This window comes from Anastrepha obliqua, chromosome 5 (genome assembly GCF_027943255.1).
Source record: "Anastrepha obliqua isolate idAnaObli1 chromosome 5, idAnaObli1_1.0, whole genome shotgun sequence".
In the NCBI taxonomy this organism is placed as follows: Eukaryota; Metazoa; Arthropoda; class Insecta; order Diptera; family Tephritidae; genus Anastrepha; species Anastrepha obliqua.
The window spans coordinates 46620877-46648585 of NC_072896.1; positions in this window are offsets into that span (position 1 = coordinate 46620877).

Consider the following 27709-nt stretch of genomic DNA (forward strand, 5'->3'; position numbering starts at 1 on the left):
CAAACGTTTACAGTTCCCGGTGCGACTCGCTTTCGCAATGACTATTAACAAAGCACAAGGACAATCGTTACAAGTGTGGGGATTGAATTTGGAGAATCCATGTTTCTCACATGGACAGCTCTATGTGGCTTGCTCAAGTGTCGTAAAACCTTATGATTTATTCGTCTACGCACCAGATGGAAAAACAAGAAATACCGTGTATCCCCCAGCACTTCAATAAACATCGAATTGAAACTAAACTTTGTAATGTTACAATTTTTTCGAAATAAGTAGAATCAAAAAAATGGTTTAGAATGAATTGAATATTTGTGTACTGATTTTTTTTTAAGTTATTTTTCTTAAATTTAAATGGTGTGTAAAAAATTCGTGAAGTTTCATTCAATTTTCTTCTGAATAAAGGCAAATTAATTTTATTCTCAAATTGTCCTAAAGTACACTACGCATCCAGCATTTACAATTCTAAGCGTAAACCTCTGGGCAACCCTTTTAAACTTAAGCTTTCCTATTCCCATAAACAAATGATCTAGCGGTGCTTTGTTGGTCTGCCAATTATTATTTTTAGTTTCCGTTTTGAATCAATTTCGACAATTAGAACTAAATAATGCAATTTATTACAATAAATAAAACAATTTGCCACAAAATTTCGATAAACATTAGGGTAGTTCATAATTAAGTGCAAATATCCTGGTGAAATGGCATTTGCAAATTTCTATGGTAGCACACAACTAAATGTAAATATTTGCATTCATAATTTGCAAATGCCATGAGACCAGATTATTTGCGCTTAACTGTGAACTAACCCACTATTAATTTATGTTTGCATAGAAATATTATTTGAAAAACGCCCGCTGAAATGTCAATTAAAGCAGCGTCCGCTTTTGTTTTTTTTTTTTTGTTTTTTCTTTTTTTTTCCTTTTTTTTCATAAACTTTTATTGCACCACATTCGAACTACCCGTTCTCTCCCCCGAATTTATTTCATTTTGTTATTTTCGCCATTCGTTTTAAATGAAAGGAAGTGCAATTCAATACGAAAATGTTACAAAAACGGCTACAAATAAAAGCGTTGAGCACCGAAAAAAATTGAATTTGGCCAATATCCAAAAAATTTGTGTGCGCTGCGGGCGCAATTGATTTATGCAGGTACAAGTTTACGTACACACGTACGTACATACTCGTATATATGTATGTATACACACAGGTGTACAGCCGGGTAAGTAGTTTTGCCGAAGGCTTGTGGATGATGCAATTATTGGTTTGCAGGACCGATGAACGTAATTTTGCCCCACAGCGACGGCAACTTCACCACCACACCGCTACCTTGTCGTTTTCAGGTATTCCAGGTATTTAAATACACAAATAAATATGTACAATAACCAGCAGCAGCGTTCAGCCGGCTAGCCAACCAACAAGCATCAGCACCAAATTGGCAAGCAGGCAGTCAAACAACCGAAAATCGTTTACAGTTAAATGTGTTTTTTTTTAATAGATTTATATTGGTTATATGGCGGTATTTATTGGTTGCACAATCGACGAGTAATTCATTCATCCGAGAATGATTGCATGAATTTTTAAAATTTGCTGGTTTATTATTATTATTACCATGGATACGTGCATGCATAATTTTAGAAGGCACTATATACTCGTATATGGCAATGGTATGGGTAATGGTTGTACGGGTTAGGCTAGATTGACCAGATTGATCTATTATGCGCCCCTATATTAAAAATGCCGAATTTTGTGCCTTCAAACTACGATGTGCGGACATCGTTGATTTTCTGTTATCAGTTGAAGAGAAACGCTTCTCAAGCTCATCAAATGCTTATAGAAGCTTATGGTGGACATGCTCTAATTGGGCACAGTGCATCAGGTGGTTTGAAAAATTCCGAAGTGGTGATTGGATAGCGTGGAGAACGAGGACCGTCGCCGTTGCATTGTTGGATAAAGATGATGGTCAAACGCACGAAATGATGGCAGAGCAGTTGGGAGTGACCCAGAAAACTATTTCCAAACGTTTGAAAGACATGGATATGATTTTAAAGATCGGAAGATAGGTGCCGCATGAACTGCCTGAAAGGCAGCAAGAGAACCGAAAAACCACTTGGGAAATGTTGCTCTCCCGGTTTAAAAGGAAGTCTTTTTTGCATCGAATCGTTACGGGTGGTGAAAAATGGGTGTATTTCTCCAACCCCATGCGTAAACGATCGTACCGTCCGGTCCGCCCGGCCACAAGCCAAAAACAACGGCCAAACCAAATCGCTTCGGCCGCAAGGCAATGCTGTGTGTTTTCTGGGATCAGCGTGGTATAATTTGGTACGAGCTATTAAAACCAGGTGAAATAGTTGACGATGCACGCTATCAACGACTATTATCTGATTTGAACAGCGCTATACACCGAAAACGCCCAGAATATGCCGATCGGCGTCACAAAGTAATTTTTCTTGATGACAATGCACCGCCACATCGAACAAAAGCGACACGGGAATTGGTGGAGACGTGCCCGGGAATTAGTGGAGACGTACGATTGGGAACCGCTGGTGCATGCGGCTTACTCACCAGACTTGGCGCCTTCCGATTATCATTTGTTTGCATCGATGGGCCACGCACTTTCCGAGCAGCGGTTGCGGCCAAAGACGGCGAATTTTTTTGGCGCGGCATCCACAAATTGCCTGAAGGATGGCAAACATGTGTCGCTAGCGATGGCTATTATTTTGAAGTTTAATTTTCAACCATTCTTTGTTAATAAACGTTTGACATTGAAAAAAGTCTCATCTCATAGGTATATACCGTACATAATTATAATTATTTATTATACCGAGGAATCGAACCACATCCTTAGGAGAGAGTAATTGTAAGTCTTCCTCTTTTAGTAAGTACGAGCCCAGAATTCTGTGGCCTCACAGTTGGTGGTTAAGTGTTCCAAGACTCTTCTTCATCACAGCAGAACCTGCATGATTTTGACCTAGGTAACCTTATTGATTTAAAGGGTTTATTACAGGCAAAGTGACCTGTAAGTACTCCACAGAGTAATGGCCCTTTTTATCTAAGATTAGAGCAGATTTTGCTTTAGATTAAAGCCGCTTGTGCCGTTCCAGTGTCCCTGATTTTAGTTTGGATCCATTTTTTGGTTTCCTGTTTTATATTATTCTTCCGGAATCTTTTGGATTCATTGATGAATCTTAAGAAATCCGGAGGAAGTAGAGTATGAACTTTTTACATAATCAGTGCATCGCACCATAACACTCTAAGCCTGATTGTAAAAAACACCGGACAGCTACAGAGAAAGTGCTCTGCAGTGTCCTCGTTTTCCCGGCAGGATAGACATATTGGGTCGCTAGTTTCCTGTTTGGTTCTTTCACAAAGCACTTGACTACTCTGCAGGAGCCCAACTAAAACCAAGGTCTTCTGTAGGTAGACCTCATAAAGTCGAAAATTCATAGTTGAATCGATGCAAAATTGACACCTAGAAAGGGTTGAGGGCCTATCTGTATACTTTCAGAGCCTTCATTAGCCAGTTTATCAGTCAACTCGTTCCCTATAATACCGCAATGTTCAAGCACCCAAATAAGAAAAACTTTGTTGTGTTTTGCATCACTGTTCAGTTTTGTCTTGCATTCACCGACTACTTTCGAAGTGCAGCAAGGCCTTTTTAGTGCACCTTGACTGTCACCATGAATTCCGATACTACTATCCCTCAAATTTGTATCAATTAGCCAGCATGCTACATTCAAGATGACATAGACTTACGTTAAGAATACCGTAGCCATCTGTCATGTAGAGAAAGAGTACTTAGTGTCTTTGTCTAAGACCCGCTAACTTCAATGGTTTTTATCCGTTGGTGTAGAAAGTGTGCCAGAATTATATTGATAGGCTCTCTGGACTTAACCTTGGATCTTCATCTGGGATAAAAACATCATACTTCCTACCGAAACTAGCCGAAGGCATCCGATTGTCTGCTGGCATCGAGAACAATGTGCACTGCTCCGACAACTGGTGGAATATCTGACAGTGGAGAGTATTTTGTTCGTTTCCCCAGATTCCTTTTAGCTTCAGCCTGTACACCACCTACATCGCATTTTTTCGCATTTGTTATGGGCCGATCAAGACTTTGTAGTTAGTGACTTTGGTTTGCACCGTGTTGCTGCATAGTTGGTACAAAGAAACTGAGTTTCATGCAAAAACAGAACCTGCGTTTATATCGCCAAAGAAATGATTTCCAAGGCTGAGTCCGAGATCTAGATTTATGAGTACGACACACAATCTAGACATTACGCGGGTGAGTGGAGAGGTTCGAATGAACCAAGGCCAAGACCGTCGCTTGCACTCAAAAAGGAAAGCGATGCGCACTGTTTTTATGAATTTTAATGGTATGTTGTGCATCACAAAATTTTGCCAGTAGGTCAGACAAATTAATAAGGACTGCCATTTGGACGTTATGAGACGTTTACGTCATGTTATTCGCCAAAAAGAAAAGGATTTGTGGGAAAAGAAGTCGCGGATTTTGCATGAAGAACGAAACGAATACTATACAAGAGACATCGAATTCACCGGATATGACTCCCTGTGATTTTTTCTGTTTGATCGAGTCAAAAATCCGCTACGGGGAATACTTTTTAACAACCGAAAAGGAGTAATGGGAAAATCGAAGACGGCTCTGATGGTTATTCCGAAAACAGAGTTCCAGAAATGTTTCGTGAGCTGGATCAAACGCTAGAATAAGTGCCTGGTAGTTGATGGATAGCTCTTTGAAAGCGATAATATTAGTTTCGAGGAATAAACTCTTAATAAACTGAATATATTTGGTGAGCTTTTTGATCCAGGTGGTAAAATGTACTAGTTCATAAATGATTTTTGAAATGATAAATTTAATTGCGCCAAACCAGAACAGTGCAAATACTGGTGTCTCAACATGTAATTGTTTAAATAGTAAATAAATAAGTGGCTTCTTTCAGGAGTTTGGTCGAGCTCCTGCTTCTATTTGTGGTGTGCGTCTTGATGTTGTTCCACAAATGGAGGGACCTACAGTTTCAAGCCAACTCCGAACGGCAGATATTTTTATGAGGAGCTTTTTCATGGCAGAAATACACTCGGAGGTTTGCCATTGCCTGCCGAGGGGCGAACGCTATTAGAAAAATGTTTTTCTTAATTTTAGTGTTTCATGCACCGCGAAACGACCCAACACATTCCCTAGTGTTAGTCACGCATCAACCCGTTCGGCTTCGGCGGCCGATGCTTGCCTTTTTAAATATTGCAAGTTTTTTAGTCGCTTTACAGAATGTAAACTTTTTTTATAAATGTAAAATATAAAGCTAAAAGCGAGCACTTGTTTTTTTTTGTATATTTTTATCTTGAGAAGGTTTGTATGCAAATCATTAAGAAGTTGGAAGCCATTTTGCATCGCATTCCACTTGAAAAACTGATGCTGGTACTTAACGAGAATATCCCATCCGAGATATTCCTCATTTCCTAAAGAAGCTATAACACGCCAAAAATTATGATAGCTGCTATAGATGAAAGCTTCAAAATATTTCAACCTTTGAACACTTAATTTTCTCTTAATTCATATAAAAAACTTTATTGACTTAATGGTTAATATAAAAGTCATTTTTCAAAAGGATTGAAAATTTTTAATTCAAAAATCTTAGAGTGATATTTTCTTTTAGAAAATGGTCGTTGTGTTTCTTTCATTTTAAAGCACACCACATAGAAAAAAGACCATAGGAGTAAGATTGGGCGACCTGGGTAGATATGACACCGAAACGACTTATCAATTTGTTAGGAAAGGAATCCTCAATATCGTCATGATCTCTCTGGCCGTGTGCGACACGGCGCCATTTGTTGAAACCATGGGTGTGTAATGACCCATTAACCCATCCACAAATGGAGGGGCCTACAGTTTTAAGTCATAAGAGATTTTTAAGAAATTTTTTATGATTAGTTCTTTCATGGCAGAAATACGCTCGGAGGTTTGACATTGATTTTTTGGTGTTTCATGCACGGAGACTCCGAATGGTAGTCACACACCGGCATTTTTGATTATCACGGTAGCCGAAATTATTGGCAGAAAATAATCATTTAGAGTACGCCGTTAAGGGATACCGTCCGCAGAAATTGCTTGATATCAACGATTTAAAATATGTAGTCCAATTATTCCACTGCTTAACAGTGCGCACCGAACTCTCACTTCCGAACTTTGAAGTGGCTGTTGATTCTTTAGTGGTGGGTTCTATCCTTTAAATATCCAATAACTTGAATTTTGCTTAATTGCATTTAGGTTTACCGTACGGAATCGCAGAAATTTTCACGCAAATTGTAATCACTCGGCTTAGGGGCTTGGTACTTTGATTTTTCTTCCTCAAAGTTTCCAGCACAAGAGCGCTTGGAAGTCCCAAGACCGCCGGCAGCCACTTTTTCGACATAGATTGTCATGCATGAGCTGTTTTTCACCAAACCTTTTGAACGGGACCCTCGCACCCATGAGCGAATGAAATCATTATTTGGGACATCACTTAAACGTCGAATAACGTGAACAAAATCTACGGCGAGCAGTTGGACTCGAATCATTGGCCTTGAAATACGAGCGTTGCTCAACCGTCCACTGCGACATCGTAACTAAATAACCCGCGCAAATAACGAAGTTAACGTGGCCTCCTCTCCACTCATTCGCTCCCTGGTTAGAGATAAGCTAATTCTGTGAAACCTAATTCTGTCACCGGCCACCCTGCATATGGATACATTAGCTAGAGCTGCTACTGATATGCAGCGATTCGCCGGAATATGAATTAAAAACCATTTAGTATCCAATCAGTTACTACTTGAAAAACAAAACCTTTCACACGGAATTCTCTATAACAACAATCAAGAATTCCATCAATAACCACTCAATAAATACCGGGTGCTTCAAAAAAATGTATACATACTTTGAACTTCCATAGAAAATTTATTTACCGGTCTACAAAGTTAAATTTCAGGAAAATAGAAAGCTGAAAGTCCAATGTAAATGAAACATAAATAACAAATGTTAATACTGTTCAAATTGGTGACCTGCAGCATCAATACATTTTTGCTTACCTGGATCAAAATTTGGCGGGCCAGTGGATAGGACGCAGGGGGCCAATCGAGTTTCCAGCACGCTCTCCAGACCTTACACCACTGGATTTCTTCTTGTGGGGCACAGTAAAAGATGAGGTGTACAAACGTAAACCACGTAACCTAGACATTCTTTGGAATGAGATTCAAGCAGTGTGTAGAGAAATCTCATTGGACGTTTTGATACGATGTACAGAATCTGTGGTGACTCGTACTCAAAAATGTATTGATACTACAGGTCACCAATTTGAACAGTATTAACATTTGTTATTTATGTTTCATTTACATTGGACTTTCAGCTTTCTATTTTCCTGAAATTTAACTTTGTAGACCGGTAAATAAATTTACTATGGAAGTTCAAAGTGTGTATACATTTTTTTGAAGCACCCGGTATAAATAAAAAGACACATATAACATATTTGAAAGCATGTACTCGTATAGATATATTTAGTTTGTAGATATATTTATTATAATAAATAGCAGCATTAAGAACTTAGAATGAATTCGATGCCTGCAAGTTGACTTTCAGTACAATCCACAATCATCGAAATGTCCGATACCCTGCAACAAAAACTTTATTTCTATTGACAGTTCATAATAGCATTGATTAGGGGGCAACTGTCCACTCATAGTGATTGGGTTAGTGGCGTGGTACCGGTTGTATTCCAGATAAGCACTTAGCTACTAACATTTCAATTGACAAGGAATTGATTTTCATAACTAACCCATCATAATCAAGTGCTGCCTAAGTGATTCTACATACCTACATATGTGTCTATGTGGTGGTGTATGTATACCATATGTCCATTCCATCCATTAAATTACGTATGGAAGGGCGTAGTTGACGATGGTTTAACTGGTAAAAATGGCTCTTTGACGCACACAACCCTGTCCTTCGAAAAAAAGTATTTCTCTAAAATGCAATTGTAGTTCCGCGTTCGATTCTCACTAAGAGCTTAGAGCATTAAAAGATTAGCAAAAGTTGTTTTCCACGATGCAAAAGCTTTTCATAAGAATCCATCTGCCGCTAAGAGACGACATAATAGTACAGAATCTATAAGGCATAGCAGAAGATATACCGGTTTTTTTTTTACAGCTGCATGAGATCTGTGGATATCGATAACTATGCTAGATAGAGTCGTTCTACCTAAGCTAAAATGTGTCACAATCCAGCTATCCAAAGAAATCAAATATCTTGGAGTAATCCTCGATAGTTAACTTCTTTGGAAGTCACACGTTCAAACAAAAACATCCAAAGCACTGACTGTCTTCTGGGAGTGCTAAGGTGTTTTTGGGAAAATATAGGATCTTTCTCCTAGCAAGATCCTATGGATCTATACAGCTATGCTAAGACCTAATAACACGTATGCATCAGTGGTCTGGATGAGCAGACTCTCTCTCGTGGGAGTCGGGAGGACCTTATCAAGACTACAACGCACTGTGGCCATCTGTTACATCGGAGCTTCTCCAACTACTTCAGGCCCAGCATTAGACGCTCTGCTTGGTCTACCACTACTTGATGCTTTCATCCAAGCATACAACTTCTGCAAGCTGACACACAATGGGAACTGGTACAGCTCCTGTCCGGTACTGGAAAGAAGAGAAGGCATGGACTTCGATCCAACGATTCTCTCCATGCCCCTTGACTCCTTGCTGCCAAGAGACGTACTTGAAAAGAGGTACAGTGGGGTGCTGCCAGAGGCTCAATTGTGGTGTTTTTGCACTTTCACGGATGGCTCTAGGAACGAGCACGGCTCCGGCTCTGGAGTCTACATGGAATCCAGGGGGACAAAACTGCGATTTGCTCTAGGAATGCACGCACCTGTGTTTTAAGCGGAGGTGTATGCTGTTCAAGAAGCGATGAATGTTCAATAATGCACCTGTTGTGGAAAACCGATGAATAGGCCGACCTGAATGTGTCTGTAGCGACAGCAAAGCTGCGCTCATGGCCTTAGACAGCCCTTCAACCACTTCAAGGGTAGTTGAGTACTGAGTACTATAAACCCAGGTTAAACTATGTCGGCAGACATAATATCCTGATACGTATATGTCGTGGGTAACGAGACCTCTGTATCCTTAGCTAGGATGGTCTCTGAGACCAACTTCCGGGCCCGGAGCCCATTCTGCCACTCCCTTCTGCAGCCATCAAAGCCATTGTTAGCAAATGGGTTACTACAACCCACAAGCGAGCTTGGCTGGGTGAGAGAGACTGCAGATGGATTAATCTGATGTTACCTGTCATGTAAAACCGACTGTCGCAAATGCTGCTGTCATTAAGCAGAAGGGACTGCAGACAGCTGGTTGGACTTATGACGGGCCATTTCTGTGCGCGAAGCACATGGAAAGGGTGGGCATCTCAGACAGTGTACTCTGCCCAGCTTGTTAAGAGGAGGATGAGACGGCGGACAACTTCCTGTGCGTCTGCCCCGCCTTCACTCGAATCAGGTTTGAGGTCTTTGGCACTGATGCGTTAAGAAGCGACCATCTTGGCTCCTTGGCATCACAAAATCTACTCAGATTTCTTCAGAGATCGGGTAGATTTAAAGAAAATTAAAAGGGAGTCCAAGTGTAGTACAATGGACTGAATTAATGTCTGAGTGCTGTACTTGCTAGTTGTCCTGACAAAAAAAAAATGCTTTCACCCCTGAGAATGGCAAACTATGTTGAAATTTCTGTTCATTTAGGAAGTCTTCTTGAATCGTTTACCGCTATAACAACGTTTCCAAATTGTGGAAGTTTACTGTGCACAAAATTAATAAATCTGTTCGCAAAATTCATAGAGTACTGGCGGCATTATCGGCCCTTATTTCTTTCGAAATGAGGAAGGAGCTGCTATTACGGTGAATTACTGAATTTTTGTTTCAAAAAGTTAATTAGCTAAACAACGAGAGGGTGCAACTTGCCGTATAGTGCGCTTAACAATCGATTTATTGCAATATTCAAGCTGCCATTGACGTCGTACGGGCAGATTTATTGGAAAAGTAGTCAAAATTGGACTTATCAAAGGAACCACCATAACTCGTTTGCCAAAATCTAGCAGAACCTTTTTCATCTTTGGACGTGAATTTAACATATTTCTGTTATACCTAACGACTTGAGCTTCCAGGTAGCGTGCAAAAATTTAATTGTCTTTTGATTTATGGATATAACCTTTTAAAAGGGATCCTCGAACATAACGAAAGAAAATATTTAAAAACTTACACTTTCGGTTGAGCACCTCGGTTCTGGTATGGGAATATTGACAAATGCGCCCCATTAATAATTAATTTTTAAGTATCGCAGGTACATATTTTTAATTTCTAACCTTCTTCATGGGTTTGGCATGCCTTGAGCTACCTACAGAAGCCAAAAGAGCTACTGAAAATATTTTGATTTGAGAAAAAAAGGATTTTTTTCGTTTTGTTCTGTATTTTGACACATTTCGAATAAGGTTGAAGAAAAACGTTGATTACAATTAAATTTCTAGTCGGGTAGGCTATAATAAAATAATACATTCCACCCATGTTTCTGTTTTTCATTATCAAGCTCTTAGAAAAACACCCGACAAATTTTTATCAAACTTCAGAGATTTCCACAAGATTTTCCAATAGTCAATACATAAAATTCTATATTCATCAAATCAAAGCAAAATCCCAACCATTCAAACAGAAGTACGCCCATGTAAATTTACGGTTAGGTGTGTACGTAACAACATTTACAGGTTCAACTCTAAGTGAAAATAGTACAAGGCAAGGAGTCATATTCGAATCAGATATAAAAACTCGTTGCATTTTAATTCCACTAAAAGCTTCCATTATTATTGCTAACGCTAAGAATTCTCTATTGTTGCCCCCGGCCGCCTATCGAGCTGCGTCATGGCCATATTGAGCGACATGATCGGCAGCGGAGTGGCATTTCCACTTCTTTAGGTAATTGACCGAAGAGCGACGTGCGGGCGCTTATCATAGAGCAATTGTTCGATAGCATCTCGCTTGTGCACTCGCGAACCGGCTGATTGGTCGAGTAGCTACCTAAAGAGCAAGATGACTTTCACATTTCGTTCTATGTCATATATCTAGCTGCTCAGCTGCAAATAGTTATTATGCCCATTCAATTTCCATTGAACTGATGACGAATGAGGAAGGGGTAGTCTATTGCAGTAAGAATCCTAAAAGGACACATAATATGTACCATATGTATGTATGTATGCATATAGTTGTTGAGTTCTTCTAATCACATTGAGGGGAAACATTCAGTGTCAGGTAGCTGGAGCTAAGGATAGGCAATTACACCACGTGCTCTACCCTGGAAACGCCCGTAGCCATTTATTTATTTAAAATAATCTAGAAAATATACAAACATTTTCTTTCGAACTACACCGAAAACGTTACAATTCCGTATTATTTAATTTCACCTAGTAAATATTTAAAAATAGGTTTTGTCATAGAAAAGTCAATATCAGATGATTATGAGAATAAGCTGTATTCTTGTAAGGTTCCAAAATAGTAGAGTTAGAAATACCATATGGAATAAAATTAATCATCATGATTTTGTTTATAAATAATTTTTCACTTACAGAAAAAACTGATTCTGAGGGATAAACATGATTCAATTATTAAAGGTTTGCTCAGTAAGCAGCTTTCTCGTTCTCTCTTGACAAATCGGCTCCCTTAGCAAGACACTGGGTTGCTAACTCTAGAAATTTTAAGTAAAAGTGGAGGAAAGGTAAAATTTGTAGTAAACACATTTCATTTTCAAAATGGTCTACCTACGAGCAACAACTCGCTAAAGAGTTTTCATCAGTATGTTCAGGACTATGATAGTACGACATGAAATACATACCTCTTAAGTCAGGGCATGATACAGTTACTGACGCAATCCGAGATCGATGAGTGGAGAATTTACAAAGCTTTATTTCGTATGATGTGGTGAGACGGATGTGGTTAGACGGAATTCAAGCATTTTCCAAAGAGTTACTACAGTGATAATAATTGGATAGTCCCGACGCGACCGATACATTGCATACCTCGTTATAAAAAAGTTGGGATTGGCGGAACTTGTTTCCAATGAGCCCACCTTACTATGGATGGATGAAGTGTCTAGAGGAGGCTTAGCAAAGCCCAGTACCAGCGATCGGTTTTAAATTTAGTAATTAATTCACAAAATAAAATCTTGGATTAAGTGAAATAATTTCTTCTTTTAATATCAGACTTGGCAATTTACGCTAATAACTTCTATTTGTACAATTATTTAGTTTGTTTCCATTTAAGTAAGAAAATACTTTTTTGCTACCATTTTTACCAAAAAGGATTTAATTTGTTCAACTTTATTCACCTTCTTAAATACAACCTTTTGTAAGGGAGTGTCAAAAATCGAATGTCACTAGTGAGCAAACCTTTAATAATTGAATCATGAGGGATAAAAATCTTTATTTTGAAATTTAGGTGCTCCATTGCTTGTCTGTTTGTATAGGGTGGGCCATGTAAAATTTGCTTTTTGAATCGGCCATGACTGGTTTTACAGTAGGCCATTCGATCAACCCAATTTTGCACATTTTCGATTGTTTGGGCTCCAATTTTATGAATGGAAACTTTGATTTCGTGTTTCAAAGCATCAATCGTCTCTGGATGGTTCGCATAGCAGTTGTCCTTAACGGCTCCCTACCAAAAATAGTCCAACGAGCTTAAATCACAGCTCCGAGGCGGCCAATTGATATCGGAATTTCGGCTGATTATTCGGTTTTCAAAAACGGTAGCCAAAAGTTCGAGTGTAACTTTGGCAGTGTGACAAGTTGCACCGCCCTGTTGAAACCAAATGTCGTCCATGTCATTCTCTTAAATTTTTGGAAACAAAAACTCGTTGAGCATGTCTACTAATACGATAACAAGATCGAAACTTTTACTAAGCGAGCTTAAACAGGAACCAGCAAAATCGCAGAATATATGAAGAAAGGAGCGAGGATTAGAAAACGAAATATTTAATCACTTTTTTATGTTTCGATGAAGTTGGTTTGTGTTACACCAAACAGCAACCTTACTTAGGTCCAATTGGAGCTTCACAGAATCTAGATGTTTCGAAAAAGTGATTAAAACTTTCAAATCATCGGGAAATGAAAGAAATTCATAGTCTAATAGGAACTATCGTTCGATGACTCAAATTCTCGGTCAAATAAACACTATCGTTTTGGGAGTTTACGAATTGCTCAATTTGAAAAACTTTCTCGTCAGAAAACACAATGTTCGGAAATTGACCGCTTTCGGCCAAGCGAAGCAACTCCTTCGCTCTCTCAAGTCTAACTTTTAGCTGATTTGGCGTGAGATCATGCGCCTTTTGGATCTTGTAAGGCTTCACTTCGATATCATTTTTCAGTATGCGGCGGATTTCACAGTCATATATTTTCAGTTCTTTCGCCATTTGATTAGCACTTCTTCGGGGATTTCGCTCAAGTCGCTTCTTCACTTTTTGAACCATTTTACGTGACGTTAGAGTCATCTGTACAGGTAAAATCCGCCTAATTGTTGAGAACGTCGAGATATCGATGTTGTTGGGTGTAGGTTGTTCAGCAACACTTTGCACTACAGCAGAAGTATTTTCAACAGAACGTCCAGATTTTTGGCCTGCCAATCCTTTTTCTATCCTCGACAAAAGTAGTTTTGTTTCGAATTTTTTACCGATCTTTGAATTTGCGACTCATTCGGATGATTATTTTCACCAAAAAAGCACGAGCTTTCCAATTGGCGGCACTTTTGAAAGACCCTTTATTATTGTATATTAAGTGCAATAATTCAATAAAGCAAATTTTTAAAACCTTTACTAAATATTCACGCGTGGTAACATTTCGTGGTATGTTATTAACTGCAAGAAAGCGTTGACTGGTCAAAGGCAGCGCTAGTGTTGCACTACACAAGTCAAAACTGCCCGGCCTTTAAATACTGTTTGGAGCCAAATTGTATCCAGTCACCAAATGACTTGTATTGAAATACGATACTTAAAAACTATTACTATCTCTACTATAGGCTACGTACAGTTATAAGTAGGTATGTGCAAGTGCGCATGTGGTTGTGTAGGACATTCATGCCATGTCATCGCAAAAGACATCGAAGAGCTGCGAAAGCAAGAACCAGTCCGCACACCAGGCGCTAATTAATTCTTAACATTTGGTAAAACTATTAAACTCATATAAAGTGGCAAACTTTTAGGCGTATAGCCAGAAGTCAGCCGTCCAAGCAGTGCGCCAACTACATAGTGGGCTATTCCCTGTTCCCCACGCTCTCACGCACTCACCCGTACTTAAATATATTATTAAACGCTTCACGTAATGCGTTCATGCGAAAACATTTACACTTACATAAATTCGTGTGTGTATGAGTGTTTGGAAGGCAGGCACTACCAATTTGTCGTTCTTAGTGTTCGTACAAGAAATTTAATTGTTGGGGAATTGACGAAACGTGCACTGGCGCAGGCACTTACAATGATCTGAGGAACATTAAAAATATGGTGGAATTTGGTGTGAGAGGGAAAATGAATTTAAGATTTATTATAAAATTATTATAAACCCGATTTAATTACCAAAATTACTTGGTTAATTAAACTAAACTGCTGGAACTGTAAAAGTTTGATATCTCAGTCAACTAATTTGTCTATGGGAGATCCATATCGAGACGAGATAGTAAACAAATGGGCAAAAAGCTGGCTCGGCTCGACTCGGCCTCGGATATTTCAGAGGGTGGAATAGTTTTTTGACCTCTGAGTTTCGTCAAGTGTCGGACCTCTCAACACTGATAAAGCTTGGCGAGTTACAAGTGACACCACCTTCATTATTTCAGAGTCTCCGAATGCTATACTCTTCACTGCACTGCTCTGTGTTGGGTATGACTAGAATAAGATTTCTGAGCAAACCTTACTTGTAGTCTTACGAATAACCTTAGGCAAAGATGTAAAATTTTATTTTCATTAAATTTGCTTCTGCTTTAAATTTCAAGGGCTGAGTAAAGTTGAGCTTAGGCATCTCTACCAGATGATTCGGATACTGAAACAAAATGCCTGCTATGTCTGCATTAGGGCGAAAATGTCCTGAATGAAATGAATTGAAATGAAAATGAACTGAATCTAAATTATTTTTCTTTAGGTGATGTACAGCGACTGTGGGGTGGGTGAAAACGATGCTTAGCAACAAAATAATTATTCTCAACTCTAAGAGCTGAAACTGTCTCAATCAAGATAATGAAAGACTGCCCACAAGGAGATGTTTTATCACCACTTTTGTGGTCTTTAGTGATTGATGATCTCCTACAGGAGACAGTCTTTGATGCGGTTGGATTTGTAGGCATTTTTACTGTCACTGCGTCAGCCAAATTTGGAGCTAGAATTTCCAATATCATGAACCAAGCGCTGATCTCATATCAGACTGGCGTCGTCCTGAAGAATTAGCTATTAATCCTAGCTAAAAGGAGTCATATTCCAGTTCTCCAAGGAAATTAAATATCTTGGAGTAATAGTCGATAGTAAGGTCCTATGGAAATCACACGTTGAAACAAAAACATTCAAAGCAGCTTTCTGGCAGTGCAAAGGTGTCTTTGGGAAAATGTGGGGTCTTTCTCCTAGCAAGGTCCTATGGATCTACACGGCCATGAAAAGACCTAATAACACCTATGCATCAGTGGTCTGAATGAGCAGACTCTCTCTCGTGGGAGTCGGGAGGACCTTATCAAGACTACAACGCACTGTGGCCATCTGTTGCATCGGAGCTTTCCCGACTACTTCAGGCCCGGCATTAGACGCTCTGGTTAGTCTACCACCACTTGATGCTTTCATCCAAGGAGACACTTTGAAGGCCATCTACCAGGTGAAACCAATGGGAACTGGTATGGCTCCTGTCCGGTACTGGAAAGCAAAGAAGGCTTCAATCCAAGGATTCTCTTCATGCCCCTTGACTCCATGCCATCAAGAGTCGTACTTGAAAAGAGATACAGTGTGGTGCTGCCAGAGGCTCAATTGTGGTCAAACTCAGAAAATAAGCCTGGCAAGCACTGTTTTCCCATTTTTACGGATGGCTCCAGGACCGAGCACAGCTCCATCTCTGGGGTTTACGTGGAGTCCAGCGGGACAAAACTGCACTTTAATCATGGAATGCATGCATCTGTGTTTCAAGCGGAGGTGTATGCAGTTCAAAAAGCGATGAACTTTGTTGTGGAAAACCGATGTAGAGGCAGATTTGTATGTGTCTGCAGCAACAGCCAAGCTGCGCTTATGGCCGTAGACAGCCCCCCAACCACATCAGGGGTAGTCAAGTCCTGTAAATCCAGGATGAAATATGTCGGTAGACATAATAGCCTGATGCTAACATGGGTCCCGGGACACATGGGTATCGCGGGTAACGAGACCTCTGACTCCTTAGCTAAGATGGGCTCTGAGGCCAACTTCTTTGGCTCAGAGCCCGTTTTGCCACTCTCTTCTGCGGCCATCACAGCCATGGTTAGCAAATGGGTAACTACCACCCACAAGCGAGCTTGGCAGGCTGAGAGAGGCTGCAGATGGACTAAACTGATGTTATCTGTCATGTCCGATCGACTGTCGAAAACCCTTCTGTCATTAAGCAGAGGGGAGTGCAGACGGTTGGTTGGACTGATGACGGCCCAATTTCTGTGGGCGAAGCACATGGAAAGGTTGGGCATCTCAGACAGTGTACTCTGCCCAGCTTGTTAAGAGGAGGATGAGACGGCGGACCACTTCCTGTGCGTCTGCCCCACCTTCGCTCGAATCGGGTTTGAGGTCTCTAGCACTGATGTGTTAAGAAGCGACCATCTTGGCTCCTTGGATCTACTCAGATTTCTTCTGAGATCGGGTCTATTTAAAGAAAATTGAAAGGAAATCCAAGTGTAGTACAATGGACTTAATTCATGTCTGAGTGCTGCACTTGCTAGTTGTCCCGACAAAAAAAAAATCCTAGCAAGACAAACATAGTTCCTTTCACAAACAGATTAAAGTTGGAACTTGGTGCAATAATTGTAGAAAGAACTACTATTAGTTGCTCCAATGAAATATAGTATCTGGATGTCATCGTAGATAAACGTCCAAATTGGAACTCTCATCTCGAAATGGGGCTAGAAAACGCCGTAAGAGCCAAATGCGCTTGGTGAAGCCTCTATGGCAAAACATGAGGGACTAGACTCCAAAACGATTCATTGGATGTATAGCCATGCCTCGCTGTTTAGTGGCCGAAAGCCAAACAAGTAACTACTAAACAACTACTTAGTATTTTCAAAAAATATTTTCAAATACTAAGTAATCAATAACTGGTGCTATAAACAGCTCTTACTTGGGAAAGATATTCCTGACAGAGATACCGGATTAGAATATAATCGGTTCATTGGTAGATTATACGATCGCAAACTGTGTTTTTAACCGTAGGTTTGAAATCATAACCTCAGGCCGCGATGAATGGAAATTGAAAGGAACTTGGGTTGATCCCAGAAGTCTTGAATAGTTCACAGGCGATTCGAAAATGAATACTGGAGTCGGTGAGGGGATCTATGGTCCAAACATCAAAATTTCCGAACCATTGGGCACGTGACCTAGCGTTGTTTAGGCTGAAATTCAAGCAATTTCAATCAGTGCGAGGATAACTCATATGAGAGTCAATAAGGTGGACTCAAAGTTATACACTCCTACAGTCAAACTGCATTAAAAGCAACAGCTGCACATTCTGTGGAATCGAAACTAGTGTACGAGTGTCTTAACAACCGAAACAAATTTAGTGCAACAAATAAAATTGCACTTTGTTGGGTTCCGGGCCACTCTGGATGATGTATTGGCTTGACAAAGACGAGACTGCGCATCTTTCATCGAGATCAAATGGATCCAAAGGAAATCAGAAATGCCTTGGCACTATATAGTAACCGTCGCTACTACGTGTGTGGTGATTCCACTAAAAATATCCCTCCTCTTTTCTTGGATTTTTCCCTCCACCCCGGGACTGCTTCCGCATTGCTTCGAGGTAGAGGGACAAGACGGCGTCCTGAGAAGGACACTTACTTACTCACCCTGCGTCCAGGGTCGCCTGTTTTGAAAAAGCTATGCTCAATGCTCTTAAGCATAACTCTCCTTTTCACGGTTCTTTTTTCGGATAATATCCTCCACAAAATTTGCGACGGCATTCCATTTTCCTTCGTCTATCAGCATTTTCTCAATAATTTTTTCAGGTGTAAATACACCAATAGCTCGTTACAGACCTCTTCTCTCTACGTTCCACCTCTCGCATTTAAAGAAGGTGTGCTCCGCATCATCATACTCAGTATCTCCATATATCCAGCTTGGTTGGCTCACTTTTCCCATTCGCCACAAATACTTGCGAAAGGACCCATGTCCGAACAAAAAATGTGTGAGGTTATAGTTAACCTCACCGTGATTTCTTTCTACTTAGTTTTTTAGATCGGGTATTAGTCTCGCCGTCCATCTAGCGTACCGTTGAGAGTTCCATCTTGCCTACCAAAATGTGAGCGTTTCAACTCTAATATCGGAGAAGCGAGGTGCTGGGATTCCTGTGATTTTTGCATCCCATCTCCGTTTGCGCTCTTGTGCCAGAATATCTATAGGGATGGTTCCGCTGATAACTAACACCGCTGCTTCAGATACTGTTCTGTATGACGAAGCCACTCTGAGAGTGCAGGTACGTTGCACAGATTGCACAGTTTTTCGCCGGCTTTGCACTTTTAGCGAATCTGCCCATTTTTCGCATCCGTATAAGAGAATCGAGTTCGTCGTGTCTATTAAAAGTTTTCGCTTGTTCTGCGTTGGACCTCCAAGGTTTAACATGCCGCTTACTTTGGCAGCTTTTGTGGCAGCATGGTTTATGTGGGTCCAGTAAGTTAGCCTTGTATCTAATTGCTCTCCTAGGTACTTGACCATTCTTTTTATCGATAGAGTATCATCGAGTACTTCTAATGGGATACGTCTGTTCGTTAGAAGGATTAGCTCTGTTTTCTCTGTGGCCAGCTTTAATCCATGGCCTTCTAGCCATGTCTGAACTCGGATCATCACCTGATTTAACTTCCCTTTGGCTTTCTCAGTGTTCCGGGCGATGATTACAGTTGCAATGTCATTTGCGTATCCCACCAAATGCACATCCTCGGGCATCACTATTCGAAGGATTTCATCGTAGCTTATATTCCAGAATTCAGGTCCAAGTATTGATCCTTGGGCCGCACCTGCTGTTATTTGTTTAGTCTTACATCCTTCTCGCGTTTTGTATAAGAGCACGCGATTGCTTAGATAGCCACAAATAATCTTCAGTAGATTATTCGGGATCTTGAATTTTACCTTTAAGGCTTCAATTACGTCGTCCCAACTTAAACTGTTGTAAGCATTTCTAATATCCAGTGTGGCTAGTAATACTAAGCGCTTGGAGTATCGATTACCTGCCTGGGCATGTTCTACGCTAGCTATTACATCCTGGATGGCTCCTAAGGTAGATCTGCCACTTCTAAAACCATGCTCTCGTCGGAGAGGCCGCCACTGTTCTCTACGGATTCGCTAAGCCTATGCTTTAACAGTTTCTCAAAGAGTTTTCCTGTGCTATCCAGCATACATAGCGGTCTAAAAGCGAACGCTAATGCTGGGTCTCCCTTTCCCTTACTGATTGGTACTAGTTTTTGTTTTTTCCATAGTTCTGGAAAAATTCCTTCTTTTAGGCATGCGTTGTACATGTTTTGTAGCAAAAGACGGCGTTCGATTGCCAATAGTTTCAATATTTCTGCAACTATGCCATCAGGTCCTGGCGCTTTATTGCATTTCATTGCTTTTGCAGCATCTCTAACTTCTTCTTCTGTGAATGGGACAGGTTCCGTTGCTTCATAAGCGAGCTCTTCCCTCTCAGCAGAGTGTGTCGACTACTTTGCTTACCACTTCGGTTTCCGTATCAGCAGCAGGGGACTCGGCTCCTAGCTTTTTCATAACGTCCTTTGGCTATGCAATTGTGTGGAAGTTGTAGTGCTTTGGAAAAGAGATGACGCTGAATGTTAATGTTAGCAAGAAAATGTTTTTAATCAAAATGTTTTCGTATATGAACGGAGGGAATGGGCTGAAAATCTACTAAAGTAGCATTTTGGTAAAGGAAAACGAAACTCTGGCTCACATCAAGAATTTTCGCGCGAATATGAAGATTATTCGACAGAATAAATTTACATCTATTAAATTAACATAAATCTTCAACTTTAAAAAGTGCTAAATGGTTAAACAAAATTTTTTCTGCTACTTTTTAACTGAAGTTAGAACCATCAAGTCGAGGAATTGTTTTAAAAGTTGTGACTGTTTTAATTTTTCAATAACTTTACAAAAGAAAAGAAAATTTAAATAGCGTTCAGTTTCCTAGCTCAACTTCAGTTAAGTCAGTATTTATTTTATTTGAAAAAATCGTCTTACTGTCCAAAGCTAAACTTCGAGCCGCCTATGCAGCCACTGCCAATTTTGTGTGCCCGTCTGTTTCCGGCAATTTTTTTTTTCAAGTTTGATTAATTGTTGAACTTTATGCGCTCCTGCATTTCTTCCTCCATTTATTTTAAATCAATTTTTTTGTTTGCGTTCTCTAATCATTTCTTTTTTTTTTGTTTTGTTTTTTTTTCTTCCAATTTTTTGCATTTATTGTATGCTTTGGTTTTCAAAATTTTAGCAAGCACGGCTGAGATGTCATGCCCCTCTTTGTTCTCGCTTTTCAAAATTAATATTTTTCGCTGTCGTTCGGCTGTTGTTGGCAAGCAATACTGCGCTGACTTTTCTTTTCTTTTTTAACACAACAATATTTATTCTTATTTACACTTTTTTTTTTGCGTGGTTTTTGTTTTCTTTAGCAATTCGTTCGTACTCTTGTTTGAATTGTGCATAACTTTTTGAAGTTTGTCATTAGGAAATTTGCATATCCACGCAGCTGTCTGCCTAACCTGCTCGACGTATCCGCTAACTCTGGTGCTTGGGGTTGGCTTAGCTTAGCGCAGTTGAAATTTCTATACATTCACTTTTGGATATCAGCTTCGAAATTTTTGTTGGTATATGCGTGTGTGTGTGTGCACAACAATATTTATATACATACGTTTGTACCCAGCTGAGGAAACTGGCCGGAGGGAATGAATTCTTTCAGGCCGGAATGGTAATAGTAATTTCCGAGTTGTTAAAACACTTCATGATTTATTTTTCTCATTAAAATATCATTCTTACGTGGCATCTCAAACCTGAATATGCCAAAGAGAATCGCTTCGAAATTTCAGACTTTACTGAATTGGTGCTGAAATTCATACGGAAACTTCAGGCAAGAAGTACTCAGGTCCAGTTATCGAAAAGAAACACTGGCTCCATATCAGCTGCTATAAAAATTAAAAAACATTCAAAGAAAATTACTTACTTTATTCAATATTTTATCTAATAAAATTAGAGGATTGATGCATGAAGTATTGATAAAGAATTGATACTATTCGATTATTCTTTTTTTTTTATATTAATTATATTTAATAATACAGAAATTTGAATATAAAACATGGAAAAACAAACTAGTTAAAAGTTAAAAAATGTTGGGGTTCTCACCAGTCGAATTATAAAAAAATTTAAATTTGCTATACTCCCGACCTTACCCATGACAGACCACAAAGCAGTGGAAGAACTTTTAAACAAAGGTGAACCATCTATAGCAACTAGAATCGCCCGTGGTCGGAAATTCCACCAATAACAATTCTCACTGTAAGTACAGGGTAATCAGATCGGAAGTACTTTTTCCAACAGGGTTTTTACGGCAGTTCACGCGCAACCACTATCAAATTAAATACATCATTTTCACAGTATTCATTGACATTTCATCATGGAAAGACGTACGCCTCAACAACGTTCACAAATCGTACAACTGTATTACCAAAATCGACGCTCTGTGAGAGTATTCATCGCGCGCACAGGCCAACTTAGGGTGTTCAGCGATGAGGCCCATTTTTGGGTTAATAACTATGTCAATAAGCAAAATTGCCATATTTGGGCTGAAGAGCAATCCGTAGCCATTCAAGAACAGCCAATAGCCATTGGCTGAAGGAATCATCGGCCCATATTTCTTCAAAAACCAGGCTGGCGCCTATGTAACAGTGAACGGCGAACGTTATCGCACCTTGATGAACTCTTGTAGACTTTTTGATGCTGGAAATGGGAGCCCGTGATATCCACAACATTTGGTTCCAACAAGACGGCGGACGACGCTACTTGCCATACAGCCCGTGAAACAAGGGACTTACTACGTCGTCGTTTCGGTGAGCAATTTATCTCTCGTCTCAGACCAGTGGATTGGCCCCAAGATCGTGTGATATCACACCTTTACTCTTTTATTTATTGTAGTATATAAAGCCTAAATACTTTGCGGTTTTACCAGCTTCGATTGAGGCTTTAGAGGCCAACATTACTAAAATTATTCATGAAATACCGATGTTTTCCAACGAGTCATTCAAACCTGGTGTTTACGGATGGCCAAATTACGGTGCAGTTAAGGCCAACATTTGAAATGGATTATCAATAATTAAAATAATAATATTTGGTTTTTGCACTCTGCTCTACACCTGCCGTTTTAGCTCTCTATCAGAAACGCTAAAAAAAGGTCCTTTACCTCGCTGCACTTTTTTCAAGCCCAATACACACTTTTCGTCCGCATCCAATTTTAATTGAATTTTACAATTTGATAAAATATGTAATTTCTTTTGAATTTAAGTTGGTATAGGAGTTGGCGACCGCTGTGGCCGAATGGGTTGGAGCGTGACTACAATTAGGAATTCACAGAGAGAACGTAGGTTCTGCCGTAAAAAAGCTCCTCATAAAAATATTTGCCATTCGGAGTCGGCTTGAAACTGTAGCTCCCTTCATTTGTGGAACAACATCAAGACGCACGCCACAAATAGGAGGAGGATATCAATAAGTTAACCCGACCAATTTGTTGATGTCGTTCCTCCAAAAATCGCCTGGTCTGGTGTTAAAGAAGGTGTTGAGCCAGTTTTTAAGGGCCTCTTTTTTTATCAATGGTAACGCCCTTCATATAGCTTAACAGGGTAACGTAGAGCTCCTTGTTGGCCGTGCCATTCTTTTCGAGCATTTCCCAGTCCACCATGTCCTCTCAGCCCCACCAAACACATATTTTCTTTGAATGAAGATAAGGCTTGGCTCTCTGCTTTGGCGTATCTCCTGGAGCCACCCACTCCTTTCTTCTTCTTTGCTTCATATTGATGTAAAGCCATCATTTCTCATCTCCCGTGACGATTTGGTACAAAAAGCGCTGCTTATGACCGCGTGTTGCTCGATTGCGGGGGAGATGCTGAGAAGGCGACCTTCTTTGTTTCTTTCGTTGAGCTCATGAGGGTCCCAATTTTTCGGTAAATTCTATTAAATGAAGGTGATTGAGAATCGTTTTAGGATCGCAATTTATTTTTTTCGCCAATTCACAACTGGTTTGGCGACCGTTCTCCTTCAATTCTCCTTGATTTGAGACGTTCCTCATCTAATTCAGAAGATCTTCCGCTACGAGACATGATATGACACGGCTGCGAGACGTGTCATCAAGGTCAAAATCGCCATTTGTGAACTTTGCAAACCATTTCCGTGCTACAGACTCGCCTATGACACCTTCTCCGTACACGTCGCAAATGTCCCGTGCAGCTTCGGCAGATTTTTGACCTCGGTGAAAAGCAAAGAAGAGCAGCTGCCACAAATTTTGATTTTTACCTCTTGTGTATTCCATTTCTAAACTTCAAAACTAATAAAAAATTAAATAACTCCACATTGCAATTAACATAGTTTTATAGAGCAGAAAGGGGTCTATCAAATGAAGACTTACTCTTTGCCAAACAGCAAATACATCATTTTAAAATTAAAGAAAATATAGAAACGCTACGAAATTATTCCCCAACACAATAACTGAAATTTTTTTATCTTAGCTTCTGGAGTCCGGCAGAATATCGATTTGGAAGTTTCAGTTTATATGGAAGGTACCATGCCGCCTTTTCCGGCACCCACCACTTTTGACCGTAAGTCAGGTATTGGCAATTTGTGTAACTGTTTTAGATTTCATTATCTTAGCTTTAGTGCAAGCACTACATTTTTTTTTATTACCCGGACTTAAAAATGACAATAAACTGTCGGTACGACCGGGCGCGTGAAGAAATTGTAACTTTTCGCCTTCACGAGACTTCCAACAGTTCGCGGAACGGACTAGTTTTAATCGTTAGGTTAGGTTAGGTTGACCTAGCTGGCTCCTCGCTAGCTGGCAGCCATCATATAGGCTTATTGGTCCTTAGTGGTACCAGATGGAGCTTGACCTTAACGTTTTTTTGTAGTAGACTTCTTGTAATAAACCTGTGTTCTTGGCGAATCTTAGTAAGCCCTGAAGCTCAAACCCCGATAGAGATTCTAACTTCTCATATTGTAGAGCTCCGAAGCTTTTCAATCTGGTTCTAGCTAAAGCAGGACAAGAACATAGAAGGTATCTTAGCGTTTCCCTCGCTTTTAGTTCATTACAAAATCTGCAGCTATCGTTGTTTGGAATTCCTATCATGTATGCGTGCACCGCTATCAAATTGTGACCTATCAGTATGCCTACGAAAGTTCTGCTTTCCTTTCTCGACAGGGCTAGTACGAATCTGCCGTATTTATCTGCATTCTGTGCACACACACGATTTTCGCGTTTTTGCAAGTGGCTAGATTGTTCAATATACTGTCTATTCATATTTTCATGTCCGCATCGACGTCGTTGTATATAAGATTTAAAGACTTCAGTGTGCCATTTTCTTGTTCGAATTGTCTGTAAACAGCGCTCTTGGCTATATCAGCTACGATTTCGTTTCCTACAATACCCTAGGTCCGGGGCTCAACAGATATGCAGCCGTCTGTCTGCGGCTAGTCTCTCTATGGCTTCCCTTGCGTTTTAAAACATTTTTAGATGAAGTTCCATATGAGTTTATTGCTTTTACCGCCGCTTGACTGCCAACGTAGGTATTTATTTTGGAGTTACGTGATGTCTTCGCGAATGCTATGTCCGCGGACTTTCCTACAGCAAACACTTCTGCTTGAAGCTTAAATGGCTGCCTGCTGCATAGCTCTGCGCAACAGACCTCTGCCCCTACTCCATGCAACATTTTCGAGTCGTCGGTAAATATTAACCGCATTTGGGCTAGGTTTCATTTGCCTTTTCCACTCCTCTTCTTCTATTGTTTTTTCGTTGTTCTGGTTAAGTTTTGTTAAAACATTTCCACATAACTTTTCGTGGGCTTGGGCTTCGTTTCTTTGAACGACTGAGCTGATATGGGCGTCTGTAGTTCTAGTTGTTTGTAGTTTGCTCCTTGTTTTCGAGAGTAATTTTGTTTGTCTCTTTTTCCGCTCCCTTGTATTAATAAATTCAAATCAATTAGCGGAATTCCTTCCCCGCCATTAGCAGTTCCTATTTATTTTCGTCCAAACGCTATCTCGCTCCTTTTTTACGAAGGGCTTCGAATGCATATTACTTACCCTTCGGCAATTTCAATTTTTAATAAATATTAATCACTTTATACCTACCTATTCCTGTAATATTTCCCTTTTTAATATTTATTTAACTGTTTTTTATTAATAAATTTCAAACCACTCCAATCACCATTCCAATCTCACACCCGATTTCAACAGGTTTTGCAGTAGTCAACCGCTGGGTTTATATGTTCATATATACATATATGTGGGTGTGTATATATTGCAGTAATTTGCATAAATCTTCTGCTGCTGTTGCTGGCACTTAGCTGATTTTCTGTCACTTCGCAATTGTTTGTCTGTTTCGGAGGCACAGGCGGAAGTTAACGCTCAACTCACAATCAGTAATAAACAACACAACACGACGAGGCAACCGTTCCTTGGCACGCGCTATTTGACAATTTTCAAACGAAAATGTTTGCCGACGTTATTAATTGTTTTGACGTTGATTAAAGGAAATGAAGCATTTCGTAAGGGGAGCCTGTGTTAAAAGGCATTGATTTCGGGAGAGATGAGAAAGGAGTGTGCACATACGTACATATGTAACATGTTAAGTGGGGAGATGAGTACTTTTCAATTATACTTGTTGTATTAAGAGCAGAGCGAGGATAGGAACCAGCTCTCATTGTATTGCGTTACGCTCTCAGCAGAAAAGGCACCAACATGCATACGAGTGTAAAAGTATATACATATGTATGTATACATACAAGTACATACATAAACGAATTTATAATTTTTAAATCTCAAGTTACACAAATTGTTTTTGTTGTTCAGAAATATTTATTGAACATTTCTAGGAATGTTTGTTAGGTATTAATGCATTCCAAAATAGCAGTAAAATCTTCTTAAATATAGAAACTTATCCATACATACATACATACATACATACATATAAATAATGAAAAGCTCGTGAATAAATTCGACCAAACTTAAACCCGTTTCAGGCCAATCAGTCTCTCATCTTTGTTGCTAAAAGCCCTTGAGAGACTGATTGACCTGCACATAAGAAGCGAAATTCCTCGGGGTCGATTGCCGCATACCCAGCATGCTTATGGCAAGGACAGATTGCAGGAAACTGTGAGGCGGATAAGCTGGCCAGACAAGGGACATATGAGGAGATTTCCCCGCGAAGGGTGAGAATTGGGATCCACCTGATTACCTGCGGTCTGCGCCTGAAAATATGGGCATCGCGCCAACTCAGCGAATGCTGGGCAAGTACACAAACGTGTAAGGTCGCGAAATCCTTCTGGCCACGTGTGGACCGGAGGCGCTCGGGCGAACTTCTGAGGCTCACAGGTCACTATGTGAGGTCACTACGCGAGGAATGCATGCTGTGAGACTTGGAATCACCTCGAGTCCTTTTTGCGCTGGATGTATGGAGAATGAGGTGGAATCATATCAGCATCTTCTCCTTAAATTCCCTGCTCTGGCGGGGCTAAGCTCCAGGTATCTTGGCTCTTACTTCTTTGCAACGCCTGCTGATATAGCTGGCGCTGACATTAAAAATCTGATGAATTTCATTAGTAGCGCAAAGCGGTTGACGCAAACACAGCTTAGTCATCGTTCGTAATCCACACGCTCCATCCCAGCACCACCTCTCCCAGCCCTCTCCCTGCATCCCATCGGTCTTTTTCCCTTTCACCTCACCTCCTTCGTAATGGTATCACAAAGGACGAATCCTTTGTGTGCTCATTCCTTGGGCAACCATACCAACCTAACCTGACCTAAACCCGTTTCAATGATCTTTACTAACTCAAATAAATATTCGTCATTTTGATTGACAAACTTTTGCCATTTTTCACTTAGAGCAATAAATCCAAACTACTTGATTTTCTGGGAATTCTGAGAGGTAGTAGATAGTTTTGCGGAAAAATATTAGAGTATGAGGATACGAGATCAATACAATATGGCCGTGAATATGTGATAGCTACCCATTCAAGCTCATCTAAGCTGCATGTGGCTTGGCATTGTCCTAAGCGAAAGTGGCGCTCTTTCCGTTTCTAAATTCTGGGAATGGATTGTTGCATTACTCAGAAAGGCGAAATAACTGTTTCGCAGCATGAATTTCGGCGTAGAGTTCCCAGGCGTCCAACATCAACTAGGCAAACACTACGCCCATTAGTCGCTCACCTTTAATAG